General features: G+C 47.7%; 1 protein-coding gene across 6 annotated transcripts in view; it reads right to left on the bottom strand.

Annotated features, from left to right (window-relative positions):
- Nucleotides 1-20,369, bottom strand: part of PDE1C (phosphodiesterase 1C) — a 1,445,089-nt gene that overhangs the window by 134,369 nt on the left and 1,290,351 nt on the right. The gene's annotated exons all lie outside the window — the stretch shown is intronic.

Below are 20,369 nucleotides of genomic sequence, written 5' to 3'. Positions count from 1 at the left end.
GGCTACGTTCTCTGCCTGAAAAGCTCAATATCTGTGCTCAGTGTGCTGCATTGTGGTGACCACCAGTATATAGTAGTACAGTACAGTAGGCCATTGCTGTATCTTGCAGCTCCGTGTCACTTCTAGTATCCTGATATCTGTGCTGCATTGTGGTGACCACCAGCATATAGTAGTACACTGCTGCATTGTGGTGACCACCAGTATATAGTAGTACAGTACAGTAGGCCATTGCTGTATCTTGCAGCGCCGTGCCAGACTCAGTTCTAGTATCCTGATCAGTGCTCAATATCTGTGCTGCATTGTGGTGACCACCAGTATATAGTAGTACAGTGCTGCATTGTGGTGACCACCAGTATATAGTAGTACAGTACAGTAGGCCAATGCTGTATCTTGCTGCTCTGTGTCACTTCTAGTATCCTGATCAGTGCTCAATATCTGTGCTCAGTGTCAGTGCTGCATTGTGGTGACTAAAAGTCCAGTGTCTTGTGTTGCATCTTGCTGCTGTAGGGTACTGTGGTAGTGTCTTGTCACTGTGCATAGGCAAGCATCATTCCAGTCACTGTGGTATCTGGTATCTATAGTGGTATCTAATTCCAGACATTACTGCTGTCTAATTCCAGATATATTATTGGCATATAATTCCACACATTCAAAAATGGAGTACAAAAATGTGGAGGGTAAAATAGGGAAATATCAAGATCCATTTCCACCTAGTGCTGAAGCTGCTGCCACTAGTCATGGCAGAGACGATGAAATGCCATCAACGTCGTCTGCCAAGGCCGACGCCCAATGTCATAGTAGAGAGCGTGTAAAATCCAAAAAGCAAAAGTTCAGTAAAATGATGACCCAAAAATCTAAATTAAAAGCGTCTGAGGAGAAGCGTAAACTAAGCGTAAACTTGCCAATATGCGATTTACGACACGTAGTGGCAAGAAACGGCTGAGGCCCTGGCCTATGTTCATGGCTAGTGGTTCAGCTTCACATTAGGATGGAAGCACTCATCCTCCCGCTAGAAAAATGAAAAGAGTTAAGCTGGTAAGAGTACAGCAAAGAACTGTGCGTTCTTCTAAATCACAAATCCCCAAGGAGAGTCCAACTGTGTCGGTTGCGATGCCTGACCTTCCCAACACTGGACGGGAAGAGGTGGCTCCTTCCACCATTTGCACGCCCCCTGCAAGTGCTGGAAGGAGCACCCACAGTCCAGTTCCTGATATTCAAATTGAAGATGTCACTGTTGAAGTACACCAGGATGAGGATATGGGTGTTGCTGGCGCTGAGGAGGAAATTGACAAGGAGGATTCTGATGGTGAGGTGGTTTGTTTAAGTCAGGCACCCGGGGAGACACCTGTTGTCCATGGGATGAATATGGCCATTGACATGCCTGGTCAAAATACAAAAAAAAAATCACCTCTTCGGTGTGGAATTATTTTAACAGAAATGCGGGCAACAGGTGTCAAGCCGTGTGTTGCCTTTGCCAAGCTGTAATAAGTAGGGGTAAGGACGTTAACCACCTAGGAACATCCTCCCTTATACGTCACCTGGACCGCATTCATCAGAAGTCATTGACAAGTTCAAAAACTTTGTGTGACAGCGGAAGCAGTCCACTGACAACTAAATCCCTTCTTCCTCTTGTACCCAAGCTCCTGCAAACCACCCCACCAACTCCCTCAGTGTCAATTTCCTCCTTAGACAGGAACGCCAATAGTCGTGCAGGCCATGTCACTGGCAAGTCTGACGAGTCCTCTCCTAAATGGGATTCCTCCGATGGATCCTTGAGTGTAACGCCTACTGCTGCTGGCGCTGCTGTTGTTGCTGCTGGGAGTCGATCGTCATCCCAGAGGGGAAGTCGGAAGACCACTTGTACTACTTCCAGTAAGCAATTGACTGTCCAACAGTCCTTTGCGAGGAAGATTAAATATCACAGCAGTCATCCTGTTGCAAAGCGGATAACTCAGGCCTTGACAACTATGTTGGTGTTAGACGTGCGTCCGGTATCCACCGTTAGTTCACAGGGACTTAGAGAATTTCTTGAGGTAGTGTGTCCCCGGTACCAAATACCATCTAGGTTCCACTTCTCTAGGCAGGCGATACCAAGAATGTACACAGACGTCAGAAAAAGAGTCACCAGTGTCCTAAAAAATGCAGTTGTACCCAGTGTCCACTTAACCACGGACATGTGGACAAGTGGAGCAGGGCAGACTAAGGACTATATGACTGTGACAGCCCACTGTGTAGAAGTATTGCCTCCCGCAGCAACAACAGCAGCAGCGGCACCAGTAGCAGCATCTCGCAAACGCCAACTCGTTCCTAGGCAGGCTACGCTTTGTATCACCACTTTCCATAAGAGGCACACAGCTGACAACCTCTTACGGAAACTGAAGAACATCATCGCAGAATGGCTTACCCCAATTGGACTCTCCTGGGGATTTGTGACATCGGACAACACCACCTATATTGTGCGTGCATTACATGTGGGAAAATTCCAGCACGTCCCATGTTTTGCACATACAATGAATTTGGTGGTGCAGAATTTTTTTAAAAACGACAGGGGCGTAATGGAGATGCTGTCGGTGGCCCGAAGAATTGCGGGCCACTTTCAGCATTCAGCCACTGCGTGCCGAAGACTGGAGCACCAGCAAACACTCCTGATCATGCCCTGCCATCAGCTGAAGCAAGAGGTGGTAACGAGGTGGAATTCAACCCTCTATATGCTTCAGAGGATGGAGTAGCAGCAAAAGGCCATTCAAGCCTATACATCTGCCTACGATATAGGCAAAGGAGGGGGAATGCACCTGACTCAAGCACAGTGGAGAATGATTTCAACGTTGTGCAAGGTTCTCCAACCCTTTGAACTTGCCACACGTGAAGTCAGTTCAGACACTGCCAGCCTAAGTCAGGTCATTCCCCCCATCAGGCTTTTGCAGAAGCAGTTGGAGAGATTGAAGGAGGAGCTAAAACGGAGCGATTCCGCTAGGCATGTGGGACTTGTGGATGGAGCCCTTCATTCGCTTAACCAGGATTCACGGGTGGTCAATCTGTTGAAATCAGAGCACTACATTTTGGCCACCGTGCTCGATCCTAGGTTTAAAGCCTACGTTGTATCTCTCTTTCCGGCAGACACAAGTCTGCAGATGTTCAAAGACCTCCTGGTGAGACACTTGTCAAGTCAAGCGGAACGTGACCCATCAACAGCTCCTCCTTCATTTTCTACCGCCACTGGAGCTGCCAGGAAAATGATAAAATTTCCAAAACCACCCACTGGTGGTGATGCAGGGCAGTCAGGAGCAAGTGCTGACATCTGGTCCGGACTGAAGGACCTGCCAACGATTACTGACATGTCGTCTACTGTCACTGCATATGATTCTGTCACCATTGAAAGAATGGTGGAGGATTATATGAGTGACAGCATCCAAGTAGGCATGTCAGACAGTCCATACGTATACTGGCAGGAAAAAGAGGCAATTTGGAGGCCCTTGCACAAACTGGCTTTATTTTACCTAAGTTGCCCCCCCTCCAGTGTGTACTCCGAAAGAGTGTTTAGTGCAGCCGGTCACCTTGTCAGCGATCGGCGTAGGAGGTTACTTCCAGAAAATGTGGAGAAGAGGATGTTCATCAAAATGAATTATAATCAATTCCTCCGTGGAGACATTTACCAGCAACTGCCTCCAAAAATTACACAGGGACCTGTGATGGTGGATTCCAGTGGGGACGAATTAATACTCTGTGAGGAGGGGGATGTACACAGTGAAAGGGATGAGGAATGGGACGATGAGGAGGAGGTGGACATCTTGCCTCTGTAGAGCCAGTTTGTGCAAGGAGAGATTGATTGCTTCTTTTTTGGTGGGGGCCCAAACCAACCAATCATTTCAGCCACAGTCGTGTGGCAGACCCTGTCACTGAAATTATGGGTTTGTTAAAGTGTGCATATCTTGTTTATACAACATAAGGGTGGTTGGGAGGGCCCAAGGACAATTCCATCTTGCACCTCTTTTTTTTTTTATCTTTGCATCATGTGCTGTTTGGGGACTATTTTTTAAGTGCCATCCTGTCTGACACTGCAGTGCCACTCCTAGATGGGCCAGGTGTTTTTGCCGCCCACTTGGGTCGCTTAGCTTAGTCATCCAGCGACCTCAGTGCAAATTTTCGGACTATAAATAATATTGGCCCTCATTCCGAGTTGTTCGCTCGTTATTTTTCTTCGCATCACAGCGATTTTCCGCTAATTGCGCATGCGCAATGTTCGCACTGTGACTGCGCCAAGTAAATTTGCTAAGAAGTTTGGTATTTTTTATTTTACTCACGGCATTACGAGGTTTCTTCTTCGGTCTGGTGATCGTAGTGTGATTGACAGGAAGTGGGTGTTTCTGGGCGGAAACTGGCCGTTTTATGGGAGTGTGTGAAAAAACGCTACCGTTTCTGGGGAAAACGCGGGAGTGGCTGGAGAAACGGGGGAGTTTCTGGGCGAACGCTGGGTGTGTTTGTGCGTCAAACCAGGAACGAAACTGACTGAACTGATCGCAGTGGCAGAGTAAGTCCCGAGCTACTCAGAAACTGCAAAGAAATTTCTATTCGCAATTTTGAGAATCTTTCGTTCGCAATTTTAATAAGCTAAGATTCACTCCCAGTAGGCGGCGGCTTAGCGTGTGCAATGCTGCTAAAAGCAGCTTGCGAGCGAACAACTCGGAATGAGGGCCCATGTGAGGTGTTAGGTGTTCAGAATAGACTGGAAATGAGTGGAAATTATGGTTATTGAGGTTAATACTACTATAGGATCAAAATTACTCCTAAATTATATGATTTAAGCTGTTTCTGAGGGGTTTTTGAAAAAAAAACCACCCGAATCCAACAAAAAAATTTAAGGTAGGTTTTGCCAAAACGCGTCCGAATCCAACATGGCCGCGGAACCTAATCCAAAACCAAAACACAAAACCCGAAAAATGTCCGGTGCACATCTCTAGACTCACAGGTTGGAGTGCGGAGAAGTATACGTAAAGGTATCTTTCAATTCCCCTATGTAAATCAGGTAAAGTGAATTAGAAGGGCGTACCCCACTCACAATCAAACGAATGGTTACTTCCACATCATGGTTTCTTTTGGGAAAATCTCTGAGCACTCGGCCTTCCTTCAAAACCACCAATCCAGACAACGGTTTCCAAACAGGGGGTTACAGTTTATGAAAATCCATGATTCCATAAAGTCCAAACATGAACATACGTGTAAAATATCGACAACATACGTGTAAAATAAGAACAACAAATTCGAGGGTCAGTACTGTATCCCAGGGCAGAGAAATCACGAAATGTCAACCAGGTATAAACAGGTGTCGGGCATCCGGACTGCTCACTCACCAGTCACCTTGGTTAGTATGAAGTGGATTGATTCAGTCAAGGTGGTACATATAAAGTCCAAATGTTCCCCTCTATGGTTTTCTAATGCGTTTTAGTCCTGAGGGGAGCATCTGGAGTAATATTTATACCCCTGTACAAATGATACAGGAAGTGATGTTACACATGCTGATCAAAGTCAGATTAGTATATGGTATCAAATACAGGCTTTACCTATATTTTGTTAAACATCCCCAATATGTTTATAATATTAAGTGGCCTTGGACATGTTTCTGTGTGGGAAGAAACTGTCCATAAGTGAGAAAACGACTAATAAGCCATAACCGGAAGTGGACGCTGCACGGAAGTGCGCATGCGTTCCACTTCGGCATTTTGCATTCCAAACACCGGAAGTAGGTTTACTGCGGTGTTTGGATACTGAATCAGTAACCTTAGACAAATTCATATGCATTTTGTTTACAAACCAAACAGTCCAAAGGTAGTCCGGAATGTAAAAGATGACCATACTATACAATGCATCTCTTACTTCTGCCCTTGACCCTGTTGCTCCGCCAACCACTATTCACCCTCGCAGATTAATACCTCAACCCTGGCACACCAAATGCACCAGATATCTTCAAAAATGCTCACGCATTGCCGAGCGACAGTGGACAAAATCATGCTCTAAAGCAGACTTCCTCCATTTTAATTTTATGCTCTCATCCTTCAGTACTGCCCTTTCCCTTGCTAAACAATCATACTTCAAAATCCTCATCTCTACCCAGTCTTCTAACCCCCGTCGCCTCTTTGCCACTGTTAACTCCCTCCTCTGCCCACCACCAACTCCTCTCCCTTCCTCATTGTCTGCTCTTGACTTTGCCACTTATTTCACATCCAAGATTGACTCCATACGTCAGGACATCACATCCCACCAGACCAGCAACCAGCCACCACCCATCCCTTGCCACCCCTCCCCTTCCCTCTTACGAACTCTGACATCTTTCTCCCATGTATCTAAGTCATGGCCCTCATCCCCCCCCCCCCCCACAACCTTCCCACTTGACCCTATCCCCTCCCACCTCCTCTACTACCTCTCTCCTTCTGCCTGTTCCCATCTTGCCCACCTTCTCAATCTCTCCCTCTCATCAGGCACTGTCCCCTCTGCCTTCAAGCATGCTCTTGTCTCCCCTATTCTTAAAAAACCTACCCTTGATCCAAACACTCTCTCTTTCCTCCCTTTTGCCTCCAAACTTCTTGAGCGTATTGTCTATAATCGCCTCACTGCCTTTCTTTCCTCTCACTCACTGCTTGACCCATTCCAGTCTGGTTTCCGTGTTCTCCACTCCACTGAAACTGCCCTTGCAAAAATCTGCAATGACCTCCATGCAGCCAAATCTAAGGGCCACTACTCTCTGCTTATTCTTCTTGACCTCTCTGCTGCTTTTGACACTGTGGACCACCCTCTCCTTCTGCAAATGCTTCACTCTCTTGGTCTGCGTGATACTGCCCTCTTCTGGCTGTCCTCCTACCTCTCTAATCGTTCCTTCTCTGTCTCCTCTCATGACACTACCTTCCCCGAACTTCCACTAACTGTTGGTGTCCCCCAAGGCTCTGTTCTTGGTCCTCTCCTTTTCTCTCTCTATATTTCCTCTTTAGGTGAACTCATTAGTTCTTTTAACTTCCAATACCACCTCTATGCTGATGACACTTAAATCTACCTCTCCTTCCCTGATCTCTCCACGGCTCTCCTCACTCGTACCTCCAACTGTCTTTCTGCTATCTCTTCCTGGATGTCCTGGTGCTTTCTTAAACTCAACATGTCTAAAACTGAGCTGATCATCTTCCCACCCTCCCGCACAACCTCACCTCCCACAATCTCATTATCCATTGATTGCATGACTGTCTCCTCTAGCCCCCAAATATGCTGTCTTGGCATAATTCTTGACTCCTCCCTCTCCTTCAAACCACACATTCAGCGCCTCTCACAAACCTGTCATTTTCATCTCAAAAACATTTCTAGGATCAGACCTTTTCTCACCCAAGATGCCACTAAGATCATTATTCACTCACTGATTATTTCCAGACTGGACTACTGTAATCTCCTCCTAACTGGCCTCCTTGACAATTACCTCTCTCCACTCCAATCTATCCTCAATGCTGCTGCCCGGCTCATCTTCCTCACCAAACGCACTACATCCATCTCCCCTCTCCTACAAGCCCTTCGCTGGCTTCTTTTCCCTTTCAGAATCCAATTCGAACTTCTCACACTCGCTTACAAAGCACTCACCCACTCCTCTCCCATTTACATCTCTGACCTTATCTCCCTTTACTCTCCCACCCATCCTCTTCGCTCTGCTAATGCACGCCGACTCTTCTGATTACATCCTCCCACTCCTATCTCCAAGATTTTTCACGTGCTGCTCCCTTTCTCTGGAATTCTTTACCTTTCCCCCTCAGACTCTCCACCTCTCTACAAAACTTCAAACGGGCTCTTAAGACCCACTTCTTTACCAAACCCAGCCAAATCTCATCCTAACCCTCTGTTCGACGCTTTCTATGTACCCCATCTGTGTCTTCCCTGTCTGTCTACCCCTCCCCTTAGAATGTAAGCTCTCACGAGTAGGGCCCTCTTCACTCATGTGCTTATCCTTTTCTTACTTTAATAATCCTCAACTGCCCAAATCCCCCAGTTTTTTGGCCACCTTGGAACTTATCTCTATGTCGTTTACTGGTGTAGTTATGCTTAGTTACCTTGTACTTGTCTTCAACTGTAAGTCACTGTTTTCCTGTTTTGATTATGTGCATATGTACTCTGTAATTGGGTGCTGCGGAACCCTTGTGGCGCCTTATAAATAAAGGATAATAATAATAATACTCTATAAAGCGGGAGATCAGTAATGACCAGAAGCGGACGCTGCACTGGAAGTGCGTATGCGTTCCACCCCAAAATGCATGTTCAAATCAGAAATGATTTTAATATATACATGTAAGACCCTAAGGGACTGAACAGCTCATCTGAGATTAAATGGTTTCTATAAAAGCTGTTGTTGAGTCTGCTCTTGTATATTGCTGCTCTTGTATATTGCTGTTTCTCTTATGCTCTTTTCTTTTGTTCAAAGTGCAATAAGATGAACATATGATGACTGTATATGTGAAAAACCTGTGAAAAAATTATACTCACATTAATCCAGTGTATCTTCTGTTCTTTGTATAATCCACGTACTTGGCAAAAAAAAACAAACCGGAAACCCGACCACGCATTGAAGGGGTCCCATGTTTACACATGGGACCCCTTTCCCCCGACTGCCAGGACCCCCCCTGACTCCTGTCAAAGAGGGTCCCTTCAGCCAATCAGGGAGCGCCACGTCGTGGCACTCTCCTGATTGGCTGTGCGCTCCTGTAGTGTCAGTGAGGCTGCACACGGCAGAGATACAATGTTGCGCCTATGCGCTCCATTGTATCCAATGGTGGGAACTTTGCGGTCAGCGGTGAGGTTACTTTCGGTCAACCACTGACCGCAAAGTTCCCACCATTGGATACAATGGAGCGCATAGGCGCTACATTGTATCTCTGCCGTGTGCAGCCTCACTGACACTACAGGAGCGTACAGCCAATCAGGAGAGTGCCACGGCGTGGCACTCCCTGATTGGCTGAAGGGACCCTCTTTGACAGGAGTCAGGGGGGGTCCCGGCAGTCGGGGGAAAGGAGTCCCATGTGTAAACATGGGACCCCTTTCAGTGCGTGGTCGGGTTTCCGGTTTGTTTTTTTGCCAAGTACGTGGATTATACAAAGAACAGAAGATACACTGGATTATGTGAGTATAATTTTTTCACAGGTACCCCGAGGATTCTACATGGAGAAGAGGACCGAGCCTCGTGTGAACATAGGTAAGTATGTATGTATGGAGGTGTGCATGTATGTAATAAACTTTTACTGTTACGGTGTGTGTGTCCTGTTTTTTTGTTGGGTATTTTTTTAGTAGTAGTACTACAGGTACCAGCGGGCCCAGTTTTCCACCGCATGCTGGTACTTGTAGTTCTCCAAGTACCAGCTTGCGGGGGAGGCTTGCTGGGACTTGTAGTACTGCTACTAAAAACAATATTCTGATTTTTTACACTTGGCTATCAGCCCCCCATCCGCCGCCCTTGGATGGGGAGGACAGCCTCGGACTTCACCCTGGCCCTTGGGTGGCTGGAGGGGGGGACCCCTTGATTTTAAGGGTTCCCACTCCTCCAGGGTACCCCGGGCCAGGGGTAACTAGTTGGGGATGTAATGCCAGGGCCGCCAGGACCACAATAAAAGTGTCCCCCGGCTGTGGCATTATGTACCTGGCTAGTGGAGCCCGGTGCTGGTTCAAAAAATACGGGGGACCCCTACGCTTTTTGTCCCCCGTATTTTTTGCACCAGGACCAGGTGCAGAGCCCGGTGCTGGTTGATGAAATATGCGGGAACCCCTGTCATTTTTTTCCCCATATTTTGACAACCAGTACCGGCTCAAAGAGCCCGAAGCTGGTTTGCTAAGGAGGGGGGATCCCACGCATTTTTTTTTCAGATATTTAACACTTTCCCACCCCTTACCACTGATAAACACGCACGGATCTCATGGATCCATGCATGCCTATCAGAACACGGTAAAGAAAAGCAGGTCTATTTGAAAACTGCTTTTCTTTACGATTTGTATTTATTCACAGCAGTGTTTGACTATTGCCGGCAGTGTTTGTGAAATACAAATTTTAGTAAATTACCGAGTTCAAGCAAATAACAGGCGTATTTGACCGATGGTGTATTCATTCGTAATTTTTTTCTTTGACTTCAACAAAAATATGAATGCCCTCATTACTGCCGTGATTTGAGTTTAGTAAATTCTCGGTCAAAATCGGGAGCTTAGTAAATATACCCCAATATTTCTATTTTTTTCAATATGTGGAATATGGTCTTTTTCTATACTTTTAAATAGCATTCGAGTGCTTATTTTTGTAAAAATGATTCATATACAATGTTTTATAAAATTATATTTAATATTACTGAATCCAAACACCAGAAAAAACACACTTCCGGTCTTTGGAACACAAAACACTAGGGTGAAATGCATACGCACTTCTGGTGCGGCGTCCGCTTCTGGTCATTACTGATGTCCCGCTTTATAGAGTATGGATACTTTTTACATTCCGGACTACCTTTGGAATGTTTGGTTTGTAAACAAAATGTATATGAATTTGTCTAAGGTTACTGATTCAGTACCCAAACACTGCAGTAAACCTACTTCTGGTGTTTGGAATGCAAAATGCCGAACTGGAATGCAGGTGCACTTCCGGAGCGGCGTCCACTGCCAGTTAGGGCTTATTAGTCGTTTTCTCACTTATGGACAGTTTCTTTTCACATAGAAACATGTCCAAGGCCACTTAATATTATAAACATATTGGGGATGTTTAACAAAAAATAGGATTTTAATACCTACCGGTAAATCCTTTTCTCCTAGTCCGTAGAGGATGCCGGGGACTCCAAAAGGACCATGGGGTATAGACGGGATCCGCAGGAGACATGGGCACACTATAAGACTTTGAATGGGTGTGAACTGGCTCCTCCCTCTATGCCCCTCCTCCACACCTCAGTTATAGGAACTGTGCCCAGGGAGATGGACATTTCGAGGAAAAGGATCTATGTTAACCAAGGGTGAGAAACACACCAGCTCACACCACAACACACCGTAGAACATGGTTTACAAGCAATACCAGTTAACAGTATGAACTAAAAACAGCAACAAACTGAATATAACCGATACACAACCTTCATGTAACAGAAACCAATAACCATCAATACAACTGCAAGTAACAGTCCGCACTGGGACGGGCGCCCAGCATCCTCTATGTACTAGGAGAAAAGGATTTACCGGTAGGTATTAAAATTCTATTTTCTCTTACGTCCTAGGGGATGCTGGGGATTCCAAAAGGACCATGGGGTCTATACCAAAGCTCCAGACCGGGCGGAAGAGTGCGGATGACTCTGCAGCACCGATTGAGCAAACATGAGGTCCTCATCAGCCAGGGTATCAAACTTGTAGAACTTAGCAAAAGTGATTGAACCCAACCACGTAGCTGCTCGGCAAAGTTGGAGAGCCGAGACTCCTCGGGCAGCCACCCAAAATGAGCCCACCTTCCTGGTAGAATGGGCCTTCACTGACTTCGGCAACGGCAATCCAGCCGTAGAATGAGCATGCTGAATCGTATTACAAATCCAGCGTGCAATAGTCTGCTTGGAAGCAGGATTTCCAATCTTGTTGGAAGCATACAGGACAAACAGAGCCTCTGTTTTCCTAATACGAGTCATTCTGGCAACATACATTTTCAAAGCTCTTACGACATCGAGAGACTTTGGCACCGCCACGGCATCCGTAGCCACAGGCACCACAATAGGTTGATTTATGTGAAACGAAGAAACCACCTTCGGCAGAAACTGCTGACGAGTCCTCAATTCCGCTCTATCTACATGGAAAATCAAATAGGGGCTCTTGTGAGACAAAGCCGCCAATTCCGACACCCGTCTGGCGGATGCCAAGGCCAAAAGCATGACCACTTTCCAAGTGAGAAATTTCAACTCAACCTTTCGCAAAGGTTCAAACCAGTGAGACATAAGAAATTGTAACACCACGTCAAGATCCCACGGTGCCACGGGTGGCACAAACGGAGGATGGATATGCAGCACTCCCTTCATGAAAGTCTGAACCTCTGGAAGAGCGGCCAATTCTTTTTGAAAGAAAATAGATAAAGCCGAAATCTGCACTTTAATGGAACCTAATTTCAGGCCTGCATCCACGCCTGCCTGCAAAAAATGGAGGAAACGACCCAGCTGAAACTCCTCCGTAGGAGCTTTCTTGGTTTCACACCAAGACACATACTTTCTCCAAATACGTTGATAATGCTTCGCCGTGACCTCCTTTGTAGCTTTAAGGAGAGTGGGGATGACCTCCCCGGGAATACCCTTTCCAGGTAGAATTTTGCGTTCAACCTCCACGCCGTCAAACGCAGCCGCGGTAAGTCCTGGAAGACGCATGGCCCCTGCAGTAACAGATCCTCTCTGAGAGGAAGAGGCCAGGGATCTTCTATGATCAGTTCCAGAAGATCTGGAAACCAGGCCCTCCGTGGCCAATCCGGAACGATGAGTACCGCCTGAACCCTTGTTCTTCTTATGATCCTCAACACTTTTGGAATGATTGGAAGTGGAGGGAACACATATACCGACTGAAACCCCCACGGAGTTACCAGGGCATGCACTGCACTGGCTTGAGGGTCCCTTGACCTGCAACAATATCTCGGAAGCTTCTTGTTGAGGCGAGACGCCATCATGTCTATTTGAGGAATTCCCCAACGACTTGTCACTTCTGCAAAAACCTCTTGATGAAGACCCCACTCTCCTGGATGGAGATCGTGTCTGCTGAGGAAGTCTGCTTCCCAGTTGTCCACGCCCGGAAGGAAGACCGCCGACAGAGCGCTCACGTGCTTTTCCGCCCAGCGGAGAACTTTTGTGGCCTCCGCCATCGCCGCTCTGCTCTTTGTTCCGCCCTGGCGGTTTATGTACGACACCGCTGTTACGTTGTCTGACTGAATCAGGACAGGTAGACCTTGAAGAAAGTGTTCTGCTTGCAGAAGACCGTTGTAAATAGCTCTCAATTCCAGAACATTTATGTGCAGACAAGCTTCCTGGCTTGACCATTTTCTCTGGAAATTTTTTCCTTGCGTGACTGCTCCCCAGCCTCGGAGACTTGCATCCGTGGTCAGCAGGACCCAATCCTGGATCCCGAACCTGCGTCACTCCAGGAGGTGAGAACTTTGAAGCCACCACAGGAGAGATATTCTGGTCCTGGAAGATAGACTTATTTTCCGGTGCATGTGCAGGTGAGACCCGGACCACTTGTCCAACAGGTCCCACTAAAATACCCGGGTATGAAACCTGCCAAACGGAATGGCTTCGTAAGCTGCCACCATCTTGCCCAGCACCCGAGTGCAATGATGAATCAATACCCTTGCCGGTTTCAGAATCTCCTTGACCAAGGTCTGGATTTCCAGAGTTTTTTCCGCTGGGAGAAATACTCTCTGCAGATCCGTGTCCAGAACCATGCCCAGGAAAGACAGCCGAGTTGTCGGAATCAACTGTGATTTTGGCAAATTTAGAATCCAACCATGTTGTTGCAGAATCGTCAGGGAGAGTGCCACGTTTCTTAGCAACTGTTCCTTTGATCTCGCCTTTATCAGGAGATCGTCCAAGTACGGGATAATTGTGACAACCTGCTTGTGTAGGAGTACCATCATTTCCGCCATTACTTTGGTGTAGACCCTCGGGGCCGTGGAAAGACCAAACGGCAACGTCTGAAATTGGTAATGACAATTCTGCACCGCAAACCTCAGGAAAGCTTGATGTGGAGGATAAATTGGGACATGCAAGTAGGCATCTTTTATGTCGACTGACACCATAGAATCCCCCCCTTCCAGACTGGAGATCACTGCTCCAAGAGATTCCATCTTGAATTCAAAGTTTTCAAATACAGATTGAGGGATTTTAGGTTCAGGATCGGTCTGACCGAGCCATCCGGCTTTGGAACGACAAAGAGGCACGAATAAAACCCTTCTCCCCGTTGAGACAGGGGTACCGTGACAATGACACGCTGTTGACACAGCTTTTGTATCGCAGCCCTCACTACTACCCTTTCTGGGATAGAAACTGGCAAGGCTGATTTGAAAAATCGGTGGGGGGGGGGGGCACTTCCTGAAACTCCATTTTGTACCCTTGGGACACTATGTCTAACACCCAAGGATCCAGGCCCGAGTGAAACCAGACCTGACTGAAGAGTTGGAGATGTGCCCCCACCGGTACGGACTCCCGTAGGGGAGTCCCAGCACCATGCGGTGGACTTGGCAGAAGCCGGGGAGGACTTCTGGTCCTGGGAGCCTGACACAGCAGGCGATCGTTTTCCCCTTCCTCTACCTTTCGAGGCAAGGAAGGAGGACTCTCGTCCTTTTTTGTATTTATAAAGCCGAAAGGACTGCATCTGATAATGGGGTGCCTTTTTCTGTTGTGCCGGAACATAAGGAAGAAAGGATGACTTACCCGCTGTAGCCGTAGACACCAGGTCAGCGAGGCCGTCACCAAAACAAGACACTACCTTTATATGGGAGTGCTTCCATATCTTTCTTAGAGTCGGCATCAGCATTCCATTGATGAATCCACAGCGCTCTTCTGGCTGAGACTGCCATGGCATTGGCCCTTGAGCCCAAGAGGCCAATATCCCTGGCCGCATCCTTTAGGTAAGCCGCAGCGTCCCTGATATAACCGAGAGTCAAAAGAATGTTCTCCCTATCTAGGGTATCCATGTCAGATGCCAAATTATCAGCCCACTTACCAATAGCACTATTCAGCCATGCCGACGCCATGGCAGGTCTGAGCAGTGCACCCGTAGTGACATAAATGGACTTTAAGGTCGTTTCCTGCTTACGATCCGCAGGGTCCTTAAGGGCAGCAGTGTCGGGAGACGGAAGCGCCACCTTCTTGGACAGCCGTGATAGAGCCTTGTCCACATTGGGAGGTGACTCCCACTTTTCCCTATCGTCAGTGTCACGATCCGGGTATCTGGACGCCATTACTTACCCTTCAGATGCCTCCTAAGGCTGGCTCAGCGTTCCAGGACCGGATCCCGCTGTTCCTGAGTTTCCACATGCAGAATGTCAGAGTGGTGATTTCATCAGCCGCGGCCTCCGCTGTGCCCGCGTGGTTAAATGTGCGCTTGTCAGTCTGGCGTCTCCTGTCTCCTGTGGCCGGCGTCGCCATTACTGTTTCAATTCTCACATGGATTACAAACCAAACTTCCCTCCAAGTGTCTGCATGGGCGCAGCCATCTTGGATTTTGTCATCTGAGCATTTCCACCAATCTGCTGTCTGTATTGTTGATTTGCATAATTGCCTAGCCAACCCCTTCCTTGCTGCAGGTATAAGTAAGCTGTGCCTGAGCAAGGAAGGCGTCAGTGCTTTGGTTGTCTAACCTAGTTCCAGTTTGTCTCTCTCCTGTGGTTGTCTTCCAGGTTCCAGCTCCTGTCTCCAGACTTCTGCTATAGAGACCCGCACCAGCATTCCATCTGCGGTGTAGCCTGACTCTCCGATCCATTCTGGACTCACCTGTTTCCAGTTACAACAATCACCTGCTTCCAGCAGTGTACAGCTTCTCTTAAAGGGCCGGTGTCCTTTCTGCAGTTTACCACTCTCCACCGGCATTATTATTTCACCGCTCTCAAACTCCAAACTTCATCAATCACCTGCTTCCAGCCCAGCTTCCAGCAGTGTACAGCTTCTCTTAAAGGGCCGGTGTCCTTTCTGCAGTTTACCACTCTCCACCGGTATTATTATTTCACCGCTCTCAAACTCCAAACTTCATTATTATTTCATCGCTCTCAAGTTCGTTTATTATTTAACTGGTTCCAGCCAGTATCCACTCCGTACCAACAACAGTCTGGTTCCAGCCAGTATCCACAGCAGCCGTTTTATCTTCAGCAACCCAGCCTTTCCTGGAACACCAGCTGGTACGATCCTGGGTTCTCTCCATTGCTACAGTCAGGCCTGGTAAGGACTTTCCAACTAGAAGATTATTAGAACTGTCTCACTCTACCAGTGCCTGTGGCCCTTGCCACCCTGTAGTACCCAGGAATTGTATTTATCCTCTGTTGACTTTTATGTTTCCTTTACTGCTGCTGTGTTACGGAGTTTGTCATAATAAACATCATTGACTTTTATCCTGGTTGTCGTGGTCACGCCTTCGGGCAGTTATTCTACATGTTACTTACATGTCTAGGGGTCTGATACAACCTCCCAGGTTCCGTTACATCTCAGCCCCTACAACTGAGGCTGCCTCCCGTCAGCTCAGGCCCTCAGTTGTGACAGTAAGCACTGACCTAATGAATCCAGCCGGAGACCAGGATCAAGCGGCCAGGCCAATGCAAGAACTGGCAGCCCGACTTGAACATCAGGAGGCTGCACAGGGCCACATCATCCGCTGTCTCCAGGATCTCTCTACACGGCTAGATGGGATTCAAACGACCCTCCGTGGACCTGGCACGTCCGGTGCGTCCACTACAGTGACACCAGCTGTAACCCCACCCACCTTACCCATTTCCAGTCCACATCTTCATCTTCCAACGCCAGCAAAATTTGATGGATCTCCAAGGTTCTGCAGGGGATTTCTCAATCAATGTGAAATCCACTTTGAGCTTCTACCTGGCAATTTCTTCAGTGACCGTACCAAAATTGCCTATATCATCTCCCTTCTCAGTGGCTCAGCCCTTGACTGGGCATCACCTTTATGGGAGAAGTCTGATCCCCTGCTATCCTCCTATACTGACTTTGTAGCTACATTCAGGCGCATCTTCGACGAGCCAGGCCGGATAACATCTGCTTCATCTGAGATTCTCCGTTTACGCCAGGGAACACGTACTGTGGGACAGTATCTTATACAGTTTAAAATCCTGGCATCCGAACTGGCATGGAACGACGAGGCCCTGTATGCTGCATTCTGGCATGGCTTATCAGAACGCATCAAGGATGAGTTAGCTACCAGAGACTTGCCCTCTAAGTTGGATGAGCTAATTTCTCTTTGCACGAAGGTTGATCTACGTTTCAGAGAGAGAGCAACTGAGCGAGGAAGATCATCTACTCCTAAATCTTCTGCTCCTCCTCCTCGTCAACCATCTCCATCCAAGGATGAGCCTATGCAAATTAGTCGTTCCCGTCTATCTCCCGCTGAGCGCCGAAGACGTCTCTCTGAGTCTCTCTGTCTCTACTGTGCAGCTCCGTCGCACACTATCAATGCCTGTCCCAAACGTCCGGGAAACTCCAGATCCTAGCTCGCCAAGGAGAGGGCCGGCTAGGAGTAATGATCTCCTCTCCATCTCCTCATGACTGTAACCTCCCAGTGTCGCTCCAAATTGCTCAACGGTATAGGAACGTCATTGCCCTCCTTGATTCCGGAGCAGCTGGGAATTTCATAACCGAAGCTTATGTTAAACGGTGGTCCCTACCCACCGAGAGACTGTCCTCGTCCATCTCTTTGACTGCCGTGGATGGCAGCAAGATTTTTGACGCAGTCATTTCCTTAAGGACTCTTCCAGTTCGTCTGAGAGTGGGAGTTCTTCATTCTGAGTATATTTCTTTTTTAGTGATTCCAAGAGCCACACATCCAGTGGTTTTAGGCCTTCCATGGCTCCGTCTCCACAACCCATCAATTGACTGGACGACTACGCAAATACTGGCATGGGGTCCCTCCTGTGCTGAGACTTGTTTAGCCAAAGTTCTTCCTGTTTGTTCTTCCTTCCCCAGGTCATCTGATGTTCCGCCTCCTCCATATCAAGACTTCACGGACGTGTTCAGTAAAGCCTCTGCTGATATCCTTCCTCCTCATAGAGAATGGGACTGCCCAATCGACCTCATTCCAGGGAAGGTTCCACCGCGAGGCCGAACTTATCCGTTGTCTCTGCCTGAGACACACTCCATGGAAGAGTACATCAAAGAGAACCTGGCGAAGGGTTTCATCCGACCATCTTCTTCTCCAGCCGGCGCAGGCTTCTTCTTCGTTAAGAAGAAAGACGGTGGTCTGCGTCCGTGCATCGACTACAGAGGTCTGAACGACATTACCGTCAAGAACCGATACCCTTTACCCCTGATTACCGAGCTCTTTGATAGAGTTAGTGGTGCAACTATTTTCACAAAGCTGGACTTGAGGGGTGCCTACAATCTCATCCGAATCCGTGAGGGTGACGAGTGGAAGACCGCCTTTAACACCCGTGACGGACATTATGAGTACCTCGTCATGCCCTTCGGATTGAGCAACGCTCCAGCAGTCTTCCAGCACTTCGTGAATGAGATTTTCAGGGACATCTTGTACCGCCATGTCGTGGTTTATCTAGACGACATCCTCATCTTTGCTAATAATCTCGAAGATCATCGTTTCTGGGTAAAAGAGGTTCTTTCCCGTCTCCGTGTCAATCACCTCTATTGTAAATTGGAGAAGTGTGTGTTTGAAGTTAAAACCATTCCGTTTCTAGGTTACATTGTGTCCGGTTCCGGACTAGAGATGGATCCTGAGAAACTCCAAGCAATCCAGAATTGGCCTATACCCTTAAGCCTCAAAGGGGTCCAGAGGTTCTTAGGGTTCGCCAATTATTATAGAAAATTTATACGAGACTTTTCCACCATTGTGGCGCCTATCACTGCATTAACCAAGAAAGGTGCTAATCCGTCCAAGTGGTCCGAGGAAGCTACACAGGCCTTTCACCTTCTGAAGCAACGGTTCATCTCTGCACCAGTTCTGAAACAGCCCGACACCGACTCTCCGTTTATCTTAGAGGTAGATGCCTCCTCCGTTGGAGTAGGAGCAGTGTTATCCCAGAGGGCCAAAGATGGACATCTACATCCTTGCAGTTTCTTCTCCCGGAAGTTCTCCCCAGCTGAGCGCAACTATGCCATTGGCGATTAGGAGTTGCTAGCCATCAAGCTCGCTCTGGAGGAGTGGAGATACCTGTTGGAGGGAGCTTCCCACTCAATCACCATACTTACCGACCACAAAAATCTTTTATATCTCAAAGGCGCACAATGTCTGAATCCTCGTCAGGCCAGATGGGCACTTTTCTTCTCTAGGTTTGACTGTAAACTCCAGTTCTGTCCGGGTTCTCAGAATCGTAAGGCCGATGCCCTTTCCCGCTCATGGGAGCAAGAAAATGAGTCCGAGTCTGCAGACAAGCATCCTATTATTAATCCGTTGGCATTCTCCACGGTAGGGATGGACTCTACGCCTCCACCAGGGAAAAGTTTTGTTAAGCCAGTTCTAAGGAAGAAGCTCATGCATTGGGCCCATGCTTCCCGTTTTGCTGGACATACAGGCATTCAGAAAACCCTTGAATATATTTCTAGGTCCTACTGGTGGCCAACTCTGAAGAAGGACGTTATGGAATTTATTGCCTCCTGCCCAAAGTGTGCCCAACACAAAGTCTCCCGCCAGTCGCCTGCGGGGCAACTGGTTCCATTATCTGTTCTCCGTCGACCTTGGACCCATTTGTCGATGGACTTTGTTTCCGATCTACCTATCTGCAACAAGTTTAATACCATCTGGGTGGTAGTTGACTGGTTCACCAAGATGGCACATTTCATCCCTCTCACCGGTCTTCCGTCAGCTTCCAAGTTGGCTCAAGTGTTTATACAAGAGATCTTCCGACTTCACGGTCTTCCTGAAGAGATCATCTCGGATCGTGGAGTACAATTTGTAGCCAAATTTTGGCGAAGTTTGTGTCAAGCCCTCCAAGTCAAGTTAAAGTTTTCCACGGCTTACCATCCTCAGACCAATGGTCAAACCGAGAGGGTGAATCCTCCGTATATATGTGTCTTCCTCTCAAGATGACTGGGTTCAACTCCTTCCTTGGGCCGAGTTCAGCCACAACAATCAATATCATTCCTCATCTTCTTCTACACCATTCTTCATTAATTATGGATTCCACCCTAAAGTCACAGAATTCCAACCGCTTCCCGCAACTTCTGTTCCAGCAGTGGATGTCACCTTGCGTCAGTTTTCAAATAACTGGAGGAACGTCCGCGAAGCCCTGCTTAAAGCCTCATTCAGGTATAAGAAGTTTGCCGATAGAAAGCGTAGAGCGGTTCCTGCTCTCAAGGTGGGTGATCGTGTGTGGCTGTCCACGAAGAATTTGAGGTTGAGAGTTCCCAGCATGAAATTTGCACCTCGCTACATCGGACCCTTCAAGATTGAACAAGTCATCAATCCTGTTGCCTACAGGTTACAGTTACCATCCTTCTTGAAAATACCCAGGACATTTCATGTTTCTTTGTTGAAACCGCTGATCCTGAATCGGTTTCATTCCGCACTTCCTCCAGCTCCCAAAGTTCAGACTCAACGGGGAGTCGAGTACGAGGTGGCCAAGATTTTGGACTCACGTTTCCGTTACGGTCAGTTACAATACCTCATTGACTGGAAGGGCTATGGTCCTGAAGAACGCTCTTGGA

This window comes from Pseudophryne corroboree, chromosome 5 (genome assembly GCF_028390025.1).
Source record: "Pseudophryne corroboree isolate aPseCor3 chromosome 5, aPseCor3.hap2, whole genome shotgun sequence".
In the NCBI taxonomy this organism is placed as follows: domain Eukaryota; kingdom Metazoa; phylum Chordata; class Amphibia; order Anura; family Myobatrachidae; genus Pseudophryne; species Pseudophryne corroboree.
The sequence above is the reverse complement of the archived record's forward strand: the minus strand, read 5'-3'. Positions and strand labels throughout refer to the sequence as shown.